The sequence below is a fragment of the Manis javanica genome, chromosome X, assembly GCF_040802235.1.
Source record: "Manis javanica isolate MJ-LG chromosome X, MJ_LKY, whole genome shotgun sequence".
Classification (NCBI taxonomy): domain Eukaryota; kingdom Metazoa; phylum Chordata; class Mammalia; order Pholidota; family Manidae; genus Manis; species Manis javanica.
The window spans coordinates 48685191-48706205 of record NC_133174.1 but is presented as its reverse complement, the minus strand read 5'-3'; the positions used below and the strand labels follow the sequence as shown (position 1 = coordinate 48706205).

At 42.8% G+C, this 21015-nt stretch overlaps 1 protein-coding gene and 1 long non-coding RNA gene across 5 annotated transcripts in view; one reads left to right on the top strand and one right to left on the bottom strand.

Moving 5' to 3' along the window:
* The window catches only part of KLF8 (KLF transcription factor 8), a 415506-nt gene extending 402579 nt beyond the window's left edge, over positions 1–12927 (bottom strand). For all 4 annotated transcript variants that reach the window (XM_073228097.1, XM_073228095.1, XM_073228098.1 and 1 more), the window contains exon 1: positions 12307–12927. The gene's annotated coding sequence lies outside the window, so the exon portion shown is untranslated. The remainder of the gene's footprint in view (positions 1–12306) is intronic.
* The window catches only part of LOC118972512 (uncharacterized), a 37385-nt gene continuing 28776 nt past the window's right edge, over positions 12407–21015 (top strand). The window contains exon 1 of the long non-coding RNA XR_005061540.2: positions 12407–12540. This is a non-coding gene — a long non-coding RNA (uncharacterized lncRNA). The remainder of the gene's footprint in view (positions 12541–21015) is intronic.

The window sequence follows — 21015 nt, the reverse complement described above, 5'->3', positions numbered from 1 at the left end:
CTAGAGGAGTATGTTCTAGCAATTTTGGCCTCAAATTATTTCATACATAATAGGAACAGATTCATCACAGGAAAAGACCAGGCTACTGAGGGGGCCTGGAACCCTGCATACTTTAAAAGTAATAGGACTGAACCTGGCAAGATCAAATATATTAGGCCTGCAGTAGTCTGAGAGACCTACAAGAGAACACAAGTTACCACAAAGACAGTGTGGCTGTAACTCTGGGAGGAAGTCCCAGGGAAAAATACCTTTGAAACCGAAATCTATAAAAGGGAGAAATAAAGTGGGAAAACCCATTTATTTCTTACAAGCAGTCGTTCCATGTTTCTCTCAACCAAGCTGCAGAAGAAAGCCCCACCCAACCTCTCCAGTGCAGAGAAGTTTTCACTTGCTGATGTGATTACCTATTGATATGGAGATGGAATATTTCTCTCCACCACTTAGAAACACTGATTGATATGGAGATGCACTGAAGATAGGAGAGAAATTCTGGAAATACTGCAAATTTACCAACAGCCCAGCCCTCCAGAAATCTCACCTCACAATCTGCATGTTTGACATCTTTCACAATGGCCACAGTGCAAGAAAACTAGAGCATTGTAACCAGACTAATAATATAAAATCATGATAATCCTCAAACCAGAGCATTCAGGTAGGTTCAAGGTCCTATGCAGATTAAGTCCATAGCTTGCCAATTCCTCAGGCAGTCAGTAGCTGAACAGGTAGGGAGTTCAGAGCAATCATCATGTGGCTGCTGCACCAAGGGGGCAGGTTCAGGTCACTGCGACTGTAGAAGGAAACAATCTTAAGGGCGACAAGGTACATGTTTTAATGACACCAGCATAGGCAAATCTTGTCATTCAGGTAGGATACATGCAAGTGAGTGGTCCTGTGATAGGACAGTGGCAGGAAAGGGATCTTGTCCTGGTCTAGTAAACCAGACTTTCACCCATTCCCTGTGAGAGTTACAGATGGGTCAAAATATAGGGCAATTGGAGGTACATGCACTGGCCATAAGGATAAAACAAAACTTCCCTGTAAGATGCTCTTACCTCCTGGACGTTTTGGATACACTACTGTGATCTTTGAGGGCCACTGCTGTTACTCCAGGATTACACAGGAGGCCAGCTTCCACGCCTTTCCCCCAAGGTGCCAGAAGGGCCAGCCTTTGCAGGCCCATGTATCAAAACGTCCAGGACTACATCCACTCAACAGTGTCTCCAGGGTTTAATGCAGTTGGGGCAGGCAGCAGTATGTTGCTCTGCTGGCCATATCCTGGCTTCAATAACTTCTCTTTGGGTTGTACATACAGTTGTATAGAAGAACCAGCTATGTGTGTAAACATGTCCACAGGGTTCAAGGCTCCTTTTTGGGACTTCTCATTCAAATGCTGTAGCACTGTCCATAAGCAAATTGACATTACCTGTAGACTACTGGTATCTGATGTCAGGCCAGATTTCAACAAACCATTGTACCTCTCTATCATGCCTGCCTTAGTTGGGTTATATGGTACATGAAACTTCCACTTTACTCCTAATTGCTGCACCCATTCTTGTAATGCATGTCCAGTAAAGTGGGTGTCTTAATCACTCACAGTCACCTGTGGCCAGCCACTAGATGATCTAGGCCCCTTTTGTTGATTTGCTGACCTGCATGATGCACAGGAATAGCAACTGACAGACCAATACCTATGTCCACACAAGTCATGGCATACCAAAATCCTTCTGATATGGACAGAGATCCAATATAGTCTATCTGCCACCTGACAAGGGGTATCAGCCCCTTTACATAAGTCCCTCTTAGAACACACAAGGCACTCCTTCTGGGCTCTGCTGACATCTTCAAAGGTCAATGGTAAGCCCCACCAACAGACTACAGCCCACATTGTCATTTGTCCTGTGCGCAACAAATGCTGATGTAACCATTGGGCTTCATCAGAGGCACGTTTTCCTGCTAACCAATGTACCTGGGCCAACATGTCTGCTTCATCATTCCCTGGGGATGCCAAAAGCAAAGGTACAGTCATATGATATATGGTAACTGTCTTAGTCTGACCAGAGGTCTGTAGATCTTGCCACAACTCTTGGCCCCAAAGGATCTGGTGACCAACCATCCAGTTGGCACGGTACTATGTCAGTAGCCTCAGGATCAAGCCTCAATAGACGGCCCAGCTGTGAGTGTAGTGTAGACCGCTATGGGGGAGGGCTCCTGGGTGATCACAAGCCATATTGCCCACAACCCAGCCCATTGGCTATTCTTCCCTCTCCATTCCCTATCCATATTGTCTCAGTCTTAGGATGGAAAGCCACAGCCCTCCACTTCGGGGGCTGACCACAACTGGAGCGTTCTGTATACCAAACATCTTCAGGTATAGGGGCTTTTCCCTCCTGATAAGGACCATTGGCTATCAATGGCTCAAAAGCAAGTTCTTTCTGCTTTCCACTTGTATAAGTCACTGGCCCCAGTGAGCATTGGAGTTCTCCACTTAAGGGGCTAGTAATAAGGGTGCTATGCTGCTGTAAATATACACCCCATTTGGCCAGTGTAGCATCTATGCCATGCCACTCTGTGGCCTTTGGGTCCAGTCTCACACCCACCCCACAATGGGCTAGGTGGTTATTACCTTGGTTGGAGGTGATCCAGTGATAGGCTCCATAGCCAGCAATGTGTGCTACACAGCAGCCAGTTACTACTCTATCAAGATGTACCCTTTTGTGGGCAAGAGTTGTGGCAAGTCCTCGCCTCCTTTCCATAGTTCTGACCAGCTAGCAGTAAAAGAAGCTGCACATGTCTCATCCCAGTACCACCTGATGCCCTTTCATACCAAGTGGTAAAAGGGCTTCAGAATTTGTGCCAAGTGTGGAATAAACACTTTCCAGCAGCCCAAAACACCCAAAAACTCTTGTAATATTGCCACAGTGGTAGGGGTATGGAAAATCTTGACCTTGTATATGACTGCTTCAGGAATAACTTTAATTTTACCCAACCTGACAACCCCAAAGAATTTTACAGACAAACCAGATCCCTGAACCTTGGTGCTGTTCACAGCCCATCCTTTCTCCTGTAGATGTTGAAGCAGTCTAGGAACTTCTAAATCTGCAAGAGAATCAGACGTGAGCATAATGTCATCAATGTAGTGATACAGCCACACTGTTTGCAGTTTCTTCCATATGGCCAAGTCCTAGGCTACAAGCCCATGACAAATGGTGGAACTGTGGAGGTATCCCTATGGAAGGACAGTGAATGTCCACTTCTGGCCTTCGCATGTGAAGGCAAACTGTTCCTGACTTTCCTGTGCTATGTCAACAGAGAAGAAAGCATTAGCAAGGTCCACAACAAATTATACATCCCTAGTTACGCATGACTTAGTGTGTCCATATGGGCTGCTATAGAGGGGACAGCAGTATGCAAAGGGGGTGTGACTTTAATCAATTCCCTGTAGTCCATGGTCATACACCAGGAGCCATCTGCCTTTTTCATGGTCACACTGGGGAATTAAAAGGATTATGATAGGGCTTTATGATGCCCATCTTCTCCAACTCCTGCAGTTTCTCCAATTTCCTTGTGACCCCCAGGCAATTTATACTGCTTAGCAAGGTACAGGTAGAGCTAACAGGTGGGTGCTTAGAATGTCCCCTCAGAACTGCCTTTACCACATGTACACTCAGTCTGAACTCACCTGCAGTGGTCTGTAACCACAGGCCCTGCAGGATATCGACTTCCAAAATAAATTCAGGGATGGGAGAAATGCACACAGAATACTCCTTTGGCGGTAAATGACCTATTGCCAATGGGATTTGTGCTTTCTTCACTCGAATTGCCTTACCCCATAGCCATCTATCACAACAGGGGTCCCAGGAAAACACTCAGGGTTGCCATAAATCAGAGAACATTCAGCTCCTGTATCCACCAACACCAGATCACATTGTACATTCACAGGGGACCAATGAATTACTAATTCTCTGTGTTAGCTCTAGTCCCCACCACGTCCCCCATGTTTGGGGTCTTGATGCCCCCCTCAGTCAAACTGCAATGCCAATCATCCTCCTGGGGGGGAGGAGGGCCCAAGCAGAGCCTGAGTGCTGTCCCCCAGGAAGTCTTGCAGGGACACAGGCCAGACATGGTGCTTTGCCTTTGGCTTTGTTGTCCTGGACTTCAGCGGCTGGAACTGTTGCTCTGGCTTTAATTGGTGCTACAGTTCTAACAAGATTCTACTGGGCTGCCCATCAAGTTTTTCTTTCACTACCTCTGCCTTTAGGAAATCAACCCACATCTGGGTCCTCAAGATCTTCACAGGGACCTTCGTACCTCTCCTTTCAGTAGTAGCCCATACTTCCTTCTGTGCTCTTACTATTTCAACCTCTTCCAGATCTGCTAAAGTACAACTAGCCTCACTTATGGGTTGTCTTATTTGTGGGGATCAGAATAGTCACTAGGGACCTGAAGAGAGATGGGGGAGCTGTATTCAGCATGATTTCTTATTGCTATGGTGAACAACTCTTCAGGGCCCTGAGGTGTCCATATTATAGATGATATTTTTCATGCCCAGCTCCTGTAACACCTGCTGGAGCTCTGCATATGTTTTCCAGCTAGTGGATAAGAATGGTAAATCACCCTGATTAAGCAGAAGTGCCCTGACGGCTGCTGTCAGACAATCCAGAAGCACCCAATTTCCTTAGGTGTGATGGGTACTTTTCAACCGCTGCCAGAGAGAAGGTTGAATCATCAGGAAAGCCAGTCTACTCATTTCAGAACCCAACATAGCAATGTTTTCCACCCCACATCCCAGAGATGCAAAAGCCACGTAAGCAGAGGTTCCAGTGGCTTCTGCTGATACTGGACGCTCATGTCCACCAGTTCATCTTGTGTATATGGGCGTTGCATGGCATGCTCCACAACCTGGGGAGGGGGTGGCTCCTCCTTCTGAGGAGCCCACGGTTGTTGCATCTTTACTTTCCTAATTACAACCTGTTAGCCCTTTAATACAGGGGAGACTGGTGCCTCAGGCGGTGGCCTCGGAAACAGATCAGCCCTTGGCCACACCCCCTCATCCTCTTCTGACATCTCCTCTACCATCTCTGGGGCTGAAGGCACCACTCTTTCCTCCCTACCCCATGACCTCCTGTAACATGGACTCTCCTGCTGCCTCCCCCCTCGCTGCTGCTAAGGAATTTTCCAAGAGTGTAACCCATCTTATCAGTAACTCTCTCTTCCTTAAGTGCATCCCATATGTCACCACTCAGTTCCTCCAAGCAATGATGAAATGTGTCTCTCTCCTGCCAGTCTCTCTCTCCTTGATAACCCTCTCTCTCTCCTGAATAACCCCTTTCTCCCCTTGATAACATTTTCCACTATCTCGAGGAAAAGAGATCCTACAATGCCAGCTGCTGCACAGCCACTCAGGGCCTCTAAGCAGTCTTCTATCTGACAAAGGGCTAATTCTGCAGCTTGCAGTGTCTCTACTCTTCCCCAATTCTGGGGAAGGCTCCACTCCTCTAGAAGGTGCTTTACCCTAGACCAATTAGCCACTAGGGGTTCCCCAGTTGGAAGCCCCACATATAGGGGGTTCCTGAGTGAAGCTGCACCCACTACCGCTGCAGCCACTGGGGCCTCCCCCACCATCCCTAAAGGCAGCCCATCCAAGGGTCATACCCATGTAGACAGATTTCAGGTTCAGGGGTTCTGCCAACTATTTGCAGATGTAACTCTGGGGGAAAAATCCCAGAGCAAAATACCTTTGAAACCAAAATCAGTCAAAGGGAGAAATAAAGTGGGAGAAACCCCTTTATTTCTTAGAAGCAGTCATCCCATGTCTCTCTCAACCTGGCTGCAGAAGAAGAGAGCTCCACCCAACCTCTCTGGTTCAGGTATGTTGTTGCTCACTCACGTAACTACCTATTGATTTGGAGATGGACTACTCTTCAACCCTTGGAAACACCTGTTGATATGGAGATGCACTAAAGCCAGGCAAGAGATTCTGAAAATATTGCAATTTTACCCACAGTGGCCAAAATAATGCTTGGTATAGGGGACATATTTGGAAGTGTTTGTTGCACACATAATGACCCCCTTATGATTCCTCTCTGATTTACAAAGGTGTGCCTTTAACTTATATTACCTAACCCTAGCCTTCTAGCCAGAGCTGGTTTATCTAGAGGTAGGCAAGTAACTCAAGCCATGCCCATCAGTACTGTTCCCTGTTCTTTGGGAATTGGAACTAAGAGAGCCACCTAGTACCTTTCTGTGTGACTGAACAGTAACATAAGAACTCAGTAGATGAAGGAACTATCTCTTGCATACTGTGTGCTCTAATCTGCTGAGAGAGAAGAAATAAGTAGATATGAAGAGGGAAGTATATATGAGACACAGAAAGAAAGCCAGCTTAGGTCCCAACAATTTCCCATTTCCAATACCCAGTTAATTCTCAAGATCTAGTAAGGTTTCTCTTGTGCTTAAACTAGCTCCAGCTGGTTTCCACCCTTTGCAACCAAGGAATATAAATGAATAAATTAAATGTCTAGTGCAGCTGCTGCTCAGTTCTTGGTGACTGTCACTATGCAGCCAGATAGACCCATTTATGACATACATTTCAAGCTTTCCAGAAAGTTGCCACCCTGTATTTTATGTGAAATATCCCACCTTTTATACACTGGTAATGAAATAAAATTTAAGAAATATATGGTTTAAGAGAAAATACATCCTGGGGTGCTCATAAAAACAGATAACAAACAAACGAAACAAAAATAGACTCATAAACAGAGAACAGACTGGTGGTTGCCCTGGGAGAGGCATTGAGGTAGGTGGGTGAAATAGGTGAATGGGATAAAGAGGCATGAAATCTCAATTACCATATATATTAGTCACAGGGATGAAGTACAGCATAGTCAGTAATATTGTAATATCTGTATAATGACAGATGGTAACTACACTTATTGTGGTAAGCATTTAGTAATGTATACAATTGTTAAATCATTATCTTGTACATCTGAAACCAATATAATACTATATATCAATTATACCTCATAAAAATACAACATTCAAAATATAAAACAAAACCTCAAATTTTTACCCTCTTCTTTGAGATGTTCCTGAATGAACATTCTCCCTATTGCAAAAGCCTGAATAAAATCATCTCCTTCATATAAAAATAAATACAATGTTTTTAAAAAAGTGTATCAGTGGCCTGAATGTGGTTTATGAGCCCTTGAATTGTGATATCAATCAGCAAGCTTTTTGTCTTACCTGCGGCTTCCTTTCTTGGATTTTTATCTATCTTTTTCAAATATACCATTTGTGCACTGCATTACACTGTTAGTAGGTTTTAGACTTTTTGACCCACCTTGATCTATTTCCATTTTGGTCTTGCTGACTACCTAGCTAAACACATCATAATGATTAAAAATGTGAATTGTAGAGCTAAATTATCTGGGTTTAAATTCAAGTTCTACCATTCATTAGTTGCTTTGCTTTTCCTTCCAGGTATTGGCAGAGATTTGGAGTGCTGTCATTTCCCCATTTACCAAATGGAAATAATAAATTCAGTGTTTAGAGTAGTACCTATCACAGTTATTTTTGTTTTATTATTACTACTAATTTTTAATAGTTGCTTGACCACCTTACTAGCAGTCATTTCTACTAGTCTGGCCTCACAGAAAATGCAGGCCTCACACCTTTTCCCTTATCTACAATGACTCTTAGAACTCGAGTGCTCAGGTTTGTATCTACCTTCTGGCCCCAGTATATTTTCTGGTCTCTGTTGACTGACTCTCAGTGGTTAAGATGGCTCTAGCTCCTCTATTTAGCACTAAGCAGCTATTCATGTAATCCATAATAGTAAAGAATGGCTTTTGGGGATTGTGCTCCTAATATTGTGCCTATAAGACAGAAACTCCTTTATTTATGGTTTTGTCCTAGGTTCTGTCTACTGCTCCAGTCTTTTTTCCTGCCACTGGCTCAGACCCTCCTTATGCTCCAGCCACAGTGAAACACTATTTCCTAAACACACCATCTCTCTGGAACCTCCATTCATTTACACATGATGTTCCTTCCATCTACAATGCCCTTCCTTTCTCTACTTGCCTACCTTGAAAACTATTTATCCTTCAAGACTCAAACATCATCAACTCCAGCAAACCTTCTCCGACCCCCATAACCCCAATGTTACCCACATCTTTCCTGCTCATGTTAAAGATTTGCTTACTTGTAAATTTCCCAATTCCTTCTTCTTTGAGTTTATTCAACATCCTTCTAAGCCTCAGTCTCCTAATCTACAAAATGGGTATAACTCTATTGAAAATTTAAATTAGAAGCATGCAGAAGGCTTAGCATGGTCCCTGGTATAGAGTAAGTGACCAACAAATACTAGACATTAGGTAGGGCTTTGTCTGTCTCCCAGCTGAGCTCCAGGGAGTTGATATTTTATATTTTTGTATCCCCAGCCTGTAGCACAAAGTTGGCCATATAAAGGGCTCTCAGGGCATGTATGTTGAATGAGTGAATGAGATGAATGAATGAATGAATGTTGCTTCCGTCATAGGATTGTTGTGAGCTTTGAATGAATTAATACATGTAAAGTGTTCAATAGAGGGCTTAGTACAGAGTAAGTCTTCAATAAATGTTAACTATATTAGTTGGGGATTGTTGGATATGTGGGAGAACAAAAGAAGAAAAAGACATTGAATTAGGAAGGAGAGATGGATGCTGAGGTAACCACTTAGAAAGTATCAGAGAGAATGGATCTTCTCCACTTAATAGATGTGTGACCTTGTGTAAGGCACTTTACTTTTCTATGCCTCTGTTTCTTTGTCTGTAAAAAAAATATGGTGACAGTGCCTACCTCACAAAGTTATTGTGAGGATTAAATGAAATGATACATGAAATACACTTCCCCACTGGGAAGGAGTTGGGGAGAAGGTTAGTGAATAGCTTAAAAGAAATCATGTGTGCCAGCAAGACTGAAAGTTTAAAGAAGTTCCCAAGTGAATAATTTTCACAATTTCATGATAAACAGTGCTACACAATCTTGTGATTTTTCTTTAAAAGGTTAAACATTCTTCTAATGCTAATAAATTGTGATTTTTTACTAAAATATGTTGAAATGACTTTTTGTATTTAAGTGGTTCCAAATGTGTTTGAAAACTTTTTAAACAATGATAATATAAAATTAAAGTTTATTAGTTGACATGAATTCAGCAATAAGATTACTAAGCTTTTCTTAAAGGAGCATTGTATCCAAAACATAAAAACATAAACTCTCTTAATTGTGTTAGGATGAGCAATTGAAGATTCATCCTCCTTACTAGAGTAGAATTTTAAATAAAATAATTGTTTATGTATTTTCTTTAAAAATGGCTTCCTATTTCACTCAGAATAAAACCCAAAGTCTTTACAAGGTCCTATATAATTTGGCCCTCTCTGTCTGACCTCATGAACCACCACTCTCCTGCTCTCCACTCCAGTGACACTGGCCTTCTTGCTATTTCTTGAACACACCAAGCCTTTGCATGTTTTATTTCCTCTGTCTAGAACACTGTTTCCTCAGATATTCTCATGGATAGCTCTCACATTTCATTCAGATATATTCTTAAATATCACCATATTAGAGAACCTTTCCTGGACTGATCTATATCAAATAGTTCTCCCCAATCCCAAGTGCCTCATATCTTTTATTTTACCTTATCCCCACACAACAAATATCTTCATTGTTTATTGTCTTCCCCCTCCATCAACCCAGCCTCATTAGAGTATAATCCCCAAAGCCAGGGGCTTTGTTTTGTTCATTGCTATATATCCCCAGAGGCTTGTGAGTGATGGCATTGAGTAGATTCTCAGTATTTGTCAAATGAATGAATTAATGAATATCATAATACAGTGTACTTGTATGCTGATAACTCTATCAGCTCCCTACCCTTGGAGGCTGAGCAACAGCTAGGAAGGAACTCAGAACAGAGTAAATGTAGGAGCAAGTTGTTCTAGTCTAGGCAAGAAAAGTATAGCCAACAGATTCAGATACTCCAGAAGGAGAATTGAGGGTTGAACTACTGCTAGCAAAATATATAGAGAGAGAACCCAAAGTGTCCTTTTTTCAGTTATCCCTGATGAAACCCCTTTCCCTGTGTAGACAGAAATACTCTGCAATCCCAAAAGGCAGAATGAATGACACCAATTTAAATTGCTCTGGGAAAGACACTCAAAGCCCTCAGATAAGGATTTCTATTGCTTGTCTATATGACTTGTTAGTGTATTCACAAGGCTTTCATTGTCCTAGGAATATAATAATCATATTTCAGCAATGGTATTTTATGACAGGTAAGAACTGCCTAGTTCTCATATTCTGTAACTAGAAACTCTCCCAAAGAAAAGCAAGCCAACACAAACAGAAGGGGACAATCAATTGTTAAAATGGAAGCACAACAGTTCCTAACATATTCAATGCATACCAATGCAGGATGCTGGCTATGGAACCAGCAGTAGTTCCTTCCCCACCCTCCATGCAAGAGTATGTATTGCAGAAGTCAGCAGGTGTGACATGTACAAGTGGCTCTTGGCTCTGGGACAACACTATATTCTCACTCATGAAAGTAACCAGGAGCGTTCAGTTGCAGTCACTTTTCCTTTGTTTTTAAGAACCCACAGGTGAGGGACTTCAGGGGAAACGAACCCTAAGTAAGGCCTTCTTTTTTATCTGAATCGAGTGGACTCAGTAATATGGCCTTTCAGAATAAGGTCATTTTGAGGTTCTGAAAGCCAACTGAGAAGAGAGAGGTGGAGCAGGAAGGTGCTTTAGCTAAATATTGCATAGGAACCTACAACTGACACAAGCCCTTGATGGGAGTTGCCACTGGAGATGCAATGAAATCCAGCACATTAAAGACAAGTGCCTTGCATTTAGTACAAGAGACAGCTGAACTGGTGAATTGCAGAGCCCTGGGAGTTGTTGCATTCTATTCACCAAATGGAAACTTTCAGAATGAAACACTAGCCCCAGGACCTCAAATAACATGTTTTCAACGTTTTGACCTGTTGGGATATCATTAGGCTCCACCATCCAGTCCTTCTACCTTCTTTAAGCAGAAACATGAGAGAAATGAGCACAGAAGAGATGTTACTAGTCTGCATGAGGCCTTTAACAAATCTCCACCATACAAGCTGCTTTACTTAACAGCAGAAGGGAATTGGTAAAGCCCTCCTCCCCAACACAATCTTCCTAAATAGACACAGACATGGGAATAACACATCACTCAAAGTGGCCTTAGCTACCCTATTAAAGCATCCTGCCCCTCTCTCTTTGCATGCCATTTTGACTTGAATTCCTGTCTCTTCCAGCTGGATCTCCCAGTTACTTGGTCTTGGGCATATGGATTCCTGCACTAAAGGAAAGGTAATAAATGCAAACCACTGGACCCTTCACGTGACAGATGTTTGGTAAATACTGGAATAAAATTCAACATTTCATCTTCACATACTAGGAAGAAACCTTGGGCACCAATTTTTTAAGAAAGTAGTCAGTGACACTACTCAACATGATCTTGACATATTACAGACACCATTCAGCAGCGAGATCAGCCACAGGTAATGAATCTGGCATTCAGTAAATATTTGTAGAATGAATGATTTTTTTTCAAGTCATCTGCACAGCCATGGCACCTCTCAGGAAACAGGAATTTTCCCCCTGATCTAAAACTGCAGAGCCAATTGACTCTGCAGTTACTAATGTGTAATTTGACAACAATGCCCAGTGTGAACCTCCTGAGAGTCAACGGGATATTAGAACCAAATTTGGAGGTTGGTAAAAAGGAGAAAAAGCTGTTCTCTCCACACAAATTGCCCCCACACACGTAGTGTCATAGTAAGGCGGGTCACTTGCCAGCCTTCCCCAAACAATTTCCAGTACAGATTTCCCTCAGTTGAACTCGTGCACTGTCCCTTTAAGAAGCCAGGCAAGATGGAGCCTCCCAGCTCACAGCTAGAGGCTTTAAGCAACCTGATAGGGATGCTGGAGTGTGACAAAAGAAAGAATGTCAGGAAACGGTAAGCTGCGGCTCTAATGAGAAGAGGGGGAATCAAGGCTGAAACCTTCCAAGCCTCAAACTCTAAGCACCCCATCCGGTGGGTGGCAGCTTCCCCAGGCTCTAAAGCGCCCTCTCCCCTCCCTTTTTTACCCCAACCCACCCTGTTCCATCCTCCATATCCTCCTTGAAGGAGTCTCCTTTTGTAAGGTGGCTCCTTCGCAGAGCCAGTGGAGAACCCAGTAATGGTGGCGAAAGGAAGCGGAGAGGGTCGGTAGGCAAAATGAAAGGAACTTACTTTCGGATTCGCCTGCGAAGGCATCCTCTCCTCCCAGCCCTGGGCCAGGGACGACGGGGCGGGGCCGGGGTTGATCTGGTGAACCCGGGTTCCTCAATCCCTCGGACTACAAAACTAGTTCAGTGAAGAGTTCGCGGGGAATAAGCACCAACTAGGGCCGGTGTATACTCAATTATAATTATCTCAAAAGGAGACAAGAGGGTCTGAGAGAGCTGACCTGGAGTAGAAGAGGAGGTAAGCTTTAAACCCTCTTTTTCCTCCCTTACTACTACCTTTCCCCACCAGGCGTTAGGGAAATCAGAGAAGGTTTTCTTTTCTCTTCCTTTTGGTTTCTCCCAGCTGCCTGTCCCAGACCCCACCCAACGGCTCCACCCTGTCTATTGCTACATATACTGTCATTCAGCAGTGCATTTAAAGCTGCACCGCACAACTTGGGTTTTCGTCCCTCTTTGGCGGGCTGAGAAAATCGCGGGGTGCCTGGCCTTTCCAACAATGCCTCCTACCTTTCTACAGAGTTTAGGAAGCTGAGGTTAGTTGCTAGTGGCAGCCTCCTCTCCCCCTCTGCCCCAAGCTCTCACAGTCAGCTCCACCCAAACTCCTGCCAGCGGCTGGACCATGTTATCCCCTAGTCCACCTCTTCTTTACTTTATTTCTGGTAAAAAGTGGTTCCTTAGGCTGCCAGATAGCCCCGCAAGGTTCCTGTGTTGCTCTCTTTGGCCCCACTCACTCCTGTACAGTGTCTGATCTAAAGTGGCTACAGCAGGTTTCCTGTCCCTGGGGGCTTATCCATTTTGCCTGGCCTGGTATGCTCAGTTTTCTCTAGCTCTCATCTGTGTAAGTCTCCAGGCTTCTCACTAGAATGGAAAATAGAAAGCCAGGATTTCCAGAAATGTGCTTCCTGCCTCTAACTCATCCAAACAATAGTCCCACACCACTGCCCCACTCCATAACTAGTCAGCTCAAAGTCAGAGAAGATCCCTGATACTCCATCCACAAGTATTAGTGAAACTCCAGAATAATCTACCAGAAATCATATTTGATGACATTCTCCATTCCACTTAACAGCAACACCTTGCTGATCAGGCCAAAAATCCTGGAATTATGCTTGACTTCCCTTTTTTCTGATGCTACACATCCAGTTCTTCAAGAAACTGTGTTGGGTCTTTCTTTAAAAATATGTCCAGAATCTATGTGTCACCATTTCCACTACCACCCCTGGCCTCAGCCACCACCATATCTAGATCCAGCCCCTGCCTACCTCTTTGACTTGATTTATTAAAGCCTGCTCATTGTCCTCTAGCCACACTGATCTCCTTTTTATTCCAACATACTAATATTTGTCTTACATCAGGGACTTTGCACTTCTTTTTTTTCCTATCTGGTTCCACCCATGGTGGGCTCCAATATCCTTCAAATCTTGGGGAAGTTTTCCCTAACTACCCAGATTCATGTAGCTCCCACTGTCCAGGCACTCTGTGTGACATTATCCCATTGTATTTTTATCACAGCACTGATCACAATTTAAAAGTCTTATATGTGTGTTTGCATCTGTGGTAAGGTATTTCTCTCCCTAGAGTATAAGCTCAGTAAGAGCAGGAACTTCATCTATTTCGTTCTCTGTTCTGTCCTCAGCATACTGAACAGTGGCTGTCATATACTAGGGGCTCAATTAATACTTGTTGAAAGAACAATTGAAGGCAATGTCTTCTGAGATCTAGCTGTTATCTGTTTTTAAACAACAAACAAACCAAAAAAAGATGCACCTGTTATAAACCAACTGCACCAATCTATTCCCCCTTAGACGTCTATCCAGATACCTTGCTTCTGAGATGAGTTGTAATGGTGGCTGGAGTAGTCACTTAGTGGTAGTATAATTTTAGGTTAGCATTTAGGGTTTGTAGTTCATTGCTGGTGGTTGACTTAGGTGTTATTGGTTTTATCAAATCAGTACTAGGGCGCATAGTTCTTAAGGGCCTAGTTCATCTGAATTAATAGAACCTTTGTGATGTGTTTCTTAGTTTGGAGTCAGAATTATCTATATATGTTCTCTCATGCCCCCAAGGATGTATTCCCATAACCTCTGTATGAAGTTAATATTATTATCCTCATTTTACAGGTAAGAAAAAAAAAACCAGGAGAGATAGAGTGACTTGCCAAAAATCACACCCCTGGGAAATGGTGAAGCTGGGTTTTGGACCCAGGTAGTATAGCTCCAGATATATACACATTCCCACTACCCTGTCATTCTAAATTAACTTTATAGTCATCATGATATTGGGAAGGGCAGAAAACCTGTTTTGCTGTATGTTAATTGGTTAAAGATTAAAGGAAACAGCTGAAAGTATGGATATTTGTTACATAAGGCAAGAAGCATAGTTTGAGCAATTGTGTAAGCTATGGTCTTGATACAAGGTCATATGAAGCAGCTACTACCCTTTTCCAGTAGAAGGAGCTAGCGCTATTTAAGCTTCAAGAAGAGGAAACTCAGGAGGATAAGAATTCTGTCTATTAGGCTCATCTTAGCTGTCATTGGCATGTCCTTGATTGCTTATCCATTCTGTGTCTTAACTTCAGCTCATAAAAGCTATTCAGCTCAATTGAATTCTCTGGATTTCTGACTACAGATGACAAATACCTCTTGCTAGATTGCTGCCTAAAGCTGAGCATGAGACCATGGGGAGGTTTGAAAGATACCATGGTTATGTTTTCAGTACAGTTCTAAGCACTGTGTAACATAGGAAAAGAAGGAACCCACAAGGTTAAAAGTCAGAAGTTTCCTGTATACCCAGAACTACCACTTACTTGCTGTGTGACTACATGTGAGACTGAATACAAGAGCCTCATATTCCTCATCATACAATGAGGAGGTTGAATTAATGGTTACCAAGGGCTCCTTCTATCTCAGAAGTTCTGTCAGTTCTCTTTGGTTAGCTAACTGATGTCAGAGAGTTCTTATGACTGGAAAAGGCTTGTAATATCAATATTCTGGGGTAAGTGAATGCATTCCCTTAATCTCATGCCTCTTTATAATAGATGGTAACAGGTACATGGGATGGACTGGATGTCCAATTAATACGTTTACCCTTTTTAGAACTGGTTTGAAACCATAGATTGTCCTATAATGGCCCCATGTCTGATGTCTGTGATGTGTGAACCTTCCCTATTGCCATAGTAATTTATCCCAGGGGAAGATCCCTGACCCAACTGGAACAACCAGTTTCCCTTTCCCAGCAACATGACATTTTGAAGTGAAACAGAGACAGGGGTTATGGGCAGGGGAGGAGTGGGGGGAATCACATTAAAGCTGGAGAGAAGATTCATAAATTCATACTGCTCTTGGACCCAGAAATGACCTGGTTCCTGCCCTTTCTGAGTCAACTCCTCCCTTAACTCTGTGAGCTATTCTATTATTCTTACAGTAAGTTCCCTATTCCCATAACTTGTATTTTTACTAATATTACTTATGCTAGCCAGAGTCTACATCCTATTTACTGTCATATAATCACTATGTGCTTCTGATTATATAACAGTAAATAGGAAGATGAACAAGCTCTCCCTCACCAAGTCATTGGTCCAGACCTGACCTCAGTTTTCTGTGCCTCTATTATTTCAATGTTGTCTTAGAATATAGCTGTATAGATGCTGTCTCTAGTCTATATCTATCTATCTACCATCTATCTATCTATCTATCTATCTATCTATCTATCTATCTATCTATCATCTATCTATTAACCATCTGCATAGATACTGTCTTACTAAACTGTACAAACTCCTTAGGAGTATGGTCTGTGCCTTTTTCATCTTTTAATCTTCTGCAGTGCCTAACACACAGCTTTGCACATAACAGACACTCCAGGCATGTTGAATTCAGCTCTATATTACACATGGGACCTGAGTCATGTAGCAAACCACAAAACCTCCCAGATAAGAAAAGCAGCTGTGGTATAGTGGAAAGAATGGATTTGGAATGAGAACACTTCCAGTTCCAAGTTTGTCATTCCCTAGCTGTTTTACTTGAGGCATGCTGCCTAACCCCTCTGAGTTTTATCTTCTTCACAGAAAAACACAAGAGACAATAATACTTTTCTCTAGATCTTCTTTGCATGCCCTAATATGACTAAGGAAGTAGAGATTAACCACCTTCATGCTGCTAAATCAAATGACCACTTTTCAGTCCTCAATTCACTTTACCTTACAGCAACTTTCAGCATAATTGACCACTGCTGCTTTCTTGAAGAAGTTTTTTTTTCCTCTTGGCTTCTATTTAAAACTACTTTCATGCTTTCAGTCTCACTTCACTGACTGCTGCTCGTTGGTCTCCTTTTCTCCTCCTCTAAGTCTAAATATTAGAGTACATCAAGTTTTCTCCTTAAACCTATTTTCTTTTCTTTCTATATTCTCTCCCTAAGTGATCTCATTCAGTTCTATGGCTCTGACAATAAACTGATGAATACCTAAGTCTATGTCTCAAAACCAAACCTCTGGGAACACTACACCCATATATAGATCCCTTCTGAGCCTGTTTTCTCATCTGTAAAATGGTGACTATAACAACACCTACCTCAGGATTTGATTCTTGCTGTCTCTTCTTCCCAATCTATTCTTTAGGAATAGTCAGATTAATCTTTTAAAGTGGCCAACCACACCATGTTATTCTCCTGCCTAATGACTTCCATTGCACTTAGGATAAAAACCCACATCCTCACCATTATAAACAGGGCCCTGTGTAGTCTAGCCTTTTGTCACTGCCCCAAAATCATCTTCAACTACTCTTTCCCTATGTCTCAGTACTCCTGAATGATTGTCATTCCTTTCTATAGTTCCTTAGGATTGTAATACTTTTCCCCATTTAGGGTCTTAACACATGCTGTTCTTCCACATTAAGTACTCTGCTACTCACCCTTCACCTGGCTTGATTCTATTAATTATTCAAGTGAAAATTAACTATAGCTTCATGCAACACAATGGACAATTAATAGCATAATGTTGAATGAAAAAAGCAAGTCCCAGGATAAAGTACATGGTTTAATACCAATTTTAAGATTTCAAAAATATGTAGAACTATGCAATATATTATATTTTATATATATGTATATATATGATAGAATTATCTTTAAAGTCAATGTTCAGGTTACTTCTGGGAGGGGGAAGGAGAAGGGGATAGAAGTGATACCCATAGGCAGATATGAGATATTGGCAATATACTAACTTTTGGACTGAGTGGTAGGTTCACAGATATTAGTTATATTATTAAATAAATGAATGACACAAATGGACCATAAATTGATAGTATATCAAGAACCAAGCAGAGATTCCTCAAAAAGCTAAAAATAGAATTATCATTCAACCTAGTAATTCCATTCCTAGGAATTTACCTCCCAAAAACCCAAAATCCCTGATTTGAAAAAATACATGCACTCTATGTTTATAGCCACACTATTTGCAATAGTCGAGATATGGAAGCAACCTAAGTGTCCATCAATTGATAAATGGATAAAGAGGATATGGTACATACACACAATTAAATACTATTCAGCCATAAAAAGAAAAGAAATACTTCCATTTGCAACAACATAGATGGAACGAAAGGGTATTATGCTCAGTGAAATAAGCCAGGGAAAGAAAGACAAATACCATATGATTTCACTTATTTGTGGAATATAAAAAGAAAACAAAATGGAAGGAACAAAACAGCAGTAGACTCATAGACACTGAGAAGTGACTAGTGGTTACCAAAGGGGAGGGATTGTGATGGGTGCAGAGGGAGAGAGGGAGAATAAAGGGGCACAATAATTCACAACCACAATATAAGCTGATCAAGGGGAATGTTGAACCACTGTGATGTACGTTTGAAAGGAACATAAGATTGTATATGGAACTCTGGGGGGGAATCTTTCTCCCAGCCCAGGGCAAATTACCTTTGCAACCAAAATCAGTCAAATGGAGAAATAAAGTGGGAGAAATCTGTTTATTGCTTATAAGCAGTTGTTCACTTCTGCTCGCCCATACCTCTCACCACCCAGCTGCAAAAAAGAGGCCCCACCAAATTTCTCTGGTCCAGTTATACCCTTGCTCCCCCAGCCCTTGTAATCACCTATTGATATGGAGATGAACTAACTCTCTTCAACCCCTGGAAACACCTATTGTTATGGAGATCCACTGAGGTCTGGTAAGATATTCTGGAAATATTTCAATTTTATCCACAGCCCACCCCTCCAGAAATTTCACCTCACAATCTACTCACTCCCCATCTTACGCAATGGCCCCTGTTTGAGAAAACTGGAGCATTGTAAACAGACTAATAACACACAATAACAAGAGCAATAAAATCACAATACTCCTCAAGCCAGAGGATTCAGCTAGGTTCAAAGCCCCATGCAGATTAAGTCCATAGCTTGCCCATTCCACAGGCAGTCTGTGGATGAACAGGTAGGGAGTTCAGAGCAATCATCACAAGCAGCTGCAGCCATGGAGTGGGTTGAGGCCACAGGGACTGTAGAAGAAAATAACCTTAAGGGCAATAAAATACATGTTTTAATGACACCAGCATAGACAACTATTGTCCATCAGGTAGGATGCATGCAAGAGAGTGGTCCTGTGATAGGACAGTGGCAGGAATGGGATCTCATCCTTGTCTAGTATACCAGACTACCTCCCTGTGGGCGTTACAGATGGGGCAATATATACGGCTACAGGAGGTACATGCACTGACCATAAAGATAAAACAATACTTGCCCATAAGATGCTGTCTGGGTCCAGGGGTTTCCTTTGAGGTTTGGGGCAAAGTGAAGAGCAAAGAAGGCAGCAGGAGTCATCATGGAGGGTGCTCAAAAGAAGCCACTTTATTCTGCATAAAGCTCTACTTCTCAAACTGCTACAGTGCTAATTCATGGTTGCATAAATATTGAAGATGGACATGTATGTAGCCTTTATGACCAGGTGTCTGGCCTTCAGGGCCCTTATCTAGCTTCTTTCTCATGGGTACAACATGCTGTGTTTTCAGGTTTCTCAAAGCTAGACATATTTGGGGTGAAGCAGTGGACAGCTGTCTTCATAGAACAGTAAGGAAACTGTGGGGGAGGGCCTTTCCTATAGATGTTCTTACCTCCTGGACGTTTCGAGTACACTGCCATGATATTTGGGGGCCATTCTGCTGTTACTCCAGGACCACATGGAGGCCAGCTTCCAGGCCTTTTCTCCAAGGAACCAGAGGACCAGCCATCGCTGATCCATGTGCCAAAATTTCCAAGGCCCTGTCTGCTCAGCAGAGTCTCCACGATTTAACACATTTGAGGCTGGCAGCAGGACATTGCTCTGCTGGACATATACTGCCTTCAATAACTCCTCTTTGGTTTGCACATACACTTGTATAGGAAAGGCAGCAATATGTATTAGCATGTCCACAGGGCTCAAAGCTTCTTTTGGGGGCTTCTCATTCAAACGCTGTAGCACTGTCCATAAGCAAACTGACCAGCCCCATAGACTATTGGTGTCTGACATTAGGCCAGATTCCAACAAACAATTGTACCCCTCTATCATGTCTACCCCAGTAGGGTTAATTGGTACATGAAACTTTCACTTTATTCCTAGTTGCTTGTAATATATGTCCCCCGTTCTTGTAATGTATGTCCAGTAAAGTGGGTACCTTGATCACTTTCAATCACCTGCAGCCGGCCATAGGCTGCAAAGTTTTCTAGGCCCGGTTTGGTGGTTTGCTTATCTGCACAATGTGGAGGAAAAGCAACTAACAGTGCAGTAGCTGTGTGCACAGAAGAATGGCATACCAATATCCTTCTGATATGGGCAGAGGCCCAATATAGTCTATGTGTCACCTGAAAAGGGGTATCAGCCCTTTACTATTGTCCCATGTTGCTGTGGGACTCAGTGTACATCCCTCTTGTAGCACACAAGGGACTCATTTTGGGCTCTGCTGACTTCTTAAAAGGTCAACCACAAGCCCTATCTATGGGCTAGAGCCCACATTTTCTTATGCCCAGCATGCAACAAATGCTGATGTAACCATTGTCTTACTTGAAAGGCAGGCTTTCCTTCTAGCCAATGCACCTGGGCCAATGTGTCTGCTACATCATTCCCTGGGGATGCCAAAGGCAAATGGCCAGTCACATGATATATGGTAATTGTCTTAATCTGACCAGAGGCCCATACATACTGTCACAGCTCTTTCACCAAAAGGGACTGGGGACCAACCATCCAGTTGGCATAGTACAATGTCAGTAGCCACAGGGTCAAGCCCCAGTTGAGGGCCCAGATCTCAGTGCAGCCAACTATAGGGGAGGGCTCCTGGGTGAACATGAGCCATACTGCCCACAACTCAGCCTGTCTGCTCTTCCTCTCTCTGTCCTCCATCCATATTGTCTCAGTCTTAGGATGGAAAGCCACAGCCCTCCACTTTGGGGGGCTGCCCATGACTGTAGCCATCTGTATACCAAGCATCTTCAGGTACAGGGGCTTTTCCCTCCTGATAAGGACTCTTGGCTGCCAATGGCTCAAATGCAAGTTCTTCTAGCTTTCCACTGGTATATGTCACTGGCCACAATAAGTATTGGAGTTCTCCAATTAGGGGGCTAGTTGAGAGGGCACTATACTGCTCTAAATGTGCACCCCATTTTGCCAGTGTAGGCATCTGTGCCATGCCACTCGGTGGCCTTTGGGTGCAGTCTCTCACCCACCCTGTGATGGGATAGGTGG